The 1,642-nt window shown below is 32.8% G+C and overlaps 1 non-coding gene across 1 annotated transcript; it reads right to left on the bottom strand.

Annotated features, from left to right (window-relative positions):
• Positions 1–1,242: 1,242 nt before the first annotated feature.
• LOC112788275 (small nucleolar RNA R71) lies at positions 1,243–1,350 on the bottom strand. The gene has a single exon (XR_003195645.1). It is a non-coding gene; the product is annotated as a small nucleolar RNA R71 (small nucleolar RNA).
• Between the last annotated feature and the right edge of the window lie 292 nt (positions 1,351–1,642).

Here is a 1,642-nt window from a genome sequence, read left to right as displayed (position 1 = left end):
TCTTATCTTTATCACATAATTTTCGAAAATAACATCATCAATTAATGTTTTGATTAAAAAATTTTAAGTTTGTTACTTGTTAAGAAAGATTCAAACTTTAAGTTCTAGAATCATATCTTGTGATTTCTTGTGAGTCAAGTCATTAATTGTGATTTAAAAAATAAAATCTTTTTCAAAAATTAATTTCAATCATATCTTCTCAAAAATATCTTCTTATCTTATCTTTTTCAAAATTTGATTTTAAAATATCTTTTCTAACTTCTTATCTTCTTATCTTTTCAAAATTGATTTTCAAAATTTGTTTCAACTAACTAACTAACTTTTTGTTTGTTTTTTATCTTTTTCAAAACTACCTAACTAACTCCATCTCTCTCTAATTTTCAAAAATATCTTCCCTCTTTTTCAAAATTTCTTTTTAATTAACTAATTATTTTAATTTTTTATTTTTATTTTCGAAAAATCACTAACCTTTTTCAAAAACTATTTTCGAAAATCACTAACTCTTTTTCAAAAATAATTTTCGAAAATTCTCCTTCTCTCTCATCTCCTTCCATTTATTTATTCATCTACTAACACTTCATCTCACCCAAATTCGAACCCCCTCTTCCATCTGTGTTCGAATTTTTTCTTCTACTCACACAGGAACCTCTATACTGTGGTAAAAAGGACCCCTATTATTATTATTATTTTTCTGTCCCTCTTTTTCATATGAGCAAGAGCAAAGACAAGAATATTCTTGTTGAAGCATATCCAGAACCTGAAAGAACTCTGAAAAGGAAACTAAGAGAAGCTAAAATACAACAATCCAGAGACAACCTTTCAGAAATTTTCGAACAAGAAGAGGAGATGGCAGCCGAAAATAATAATAATGCAAGGAGAATGCTTGGTGACTTTACTGCACCTAATTCCAATTTACATGGAAGAAGCATCTCCATTCCTGCCATTGGAGCAAACAATTTTGAGCTAAAACTTCAATTAGTTTCTCTGATGCAGCAGAACTGCAAGTTTCATGGACTTCCATCTGAAGATCCTTTTCAGTTCTTAACTGAATTCTTGCAGATATGTGATACTGTTAAGACTAATGGAGTAGATCCTGAAGTTTACAGGCTCATGCTTTTCCCTTTTGCTGTAAGAGACAGAGCTAGAATATGGTTGGACTCTCAACCTAAGGATAGCATGAACTCTTGGGATAAGCTGGTCAAGGCTTTCTTAGCCAAGTTCTTTCCTCCTCAAAAGCTGAGTAAGCTTAGAGTGGACGTTCAGACCTTCAGACAGAAAGAAGGTGAATCCCTCTATGAAGCTTGGGAGAAATACAAAGGACTGACCAAAAAGTATCCTTCTGACATGCTTTTAGAATGGACCATCCTGGATATATTCTATGATGGTCTGTCTGAATTAGCTAAGATGTCATTGGATACTTCTGCAGGTGGATCCATTCACCTAAAGAAAACGCCTGCAGAAGCTCAAGAGCTCATTGACATGGTTGCTAATAACCAGTTCATGTACACTTCTGAAAGGAATCCTGTGAATAATGGGACGCCTATGAAGAAGGGAGTTCTTGAAATTGATACTCTGAATGCTATATTGGCTCAGAATAAAATATTGACTCAGCAAGTCAATATGATTTCTCAGAGTCTGAATG

The sequence above is a fragment of the Arachis hypogaea genome, chromosome 20 (assembly GCF_003086295.3).
Source record: "Arachis hypogaea cultivar Tifrunner chromosome 20, arahy.Tifrunner.gnm2.J5K5, whole genome shotgun sequence".
Classification (NCBI taxonomy): Eukaryota; Viridiplantae; Streptophyta; class Magnoliopsida; order Fabales; family Fabaceae; genus Arachis; species Arachis hypogaea.
Note: the sequence above shows the minus strand (reverse complement) of the source record. Positions and strands in the feature narration are given on the sequence as shown.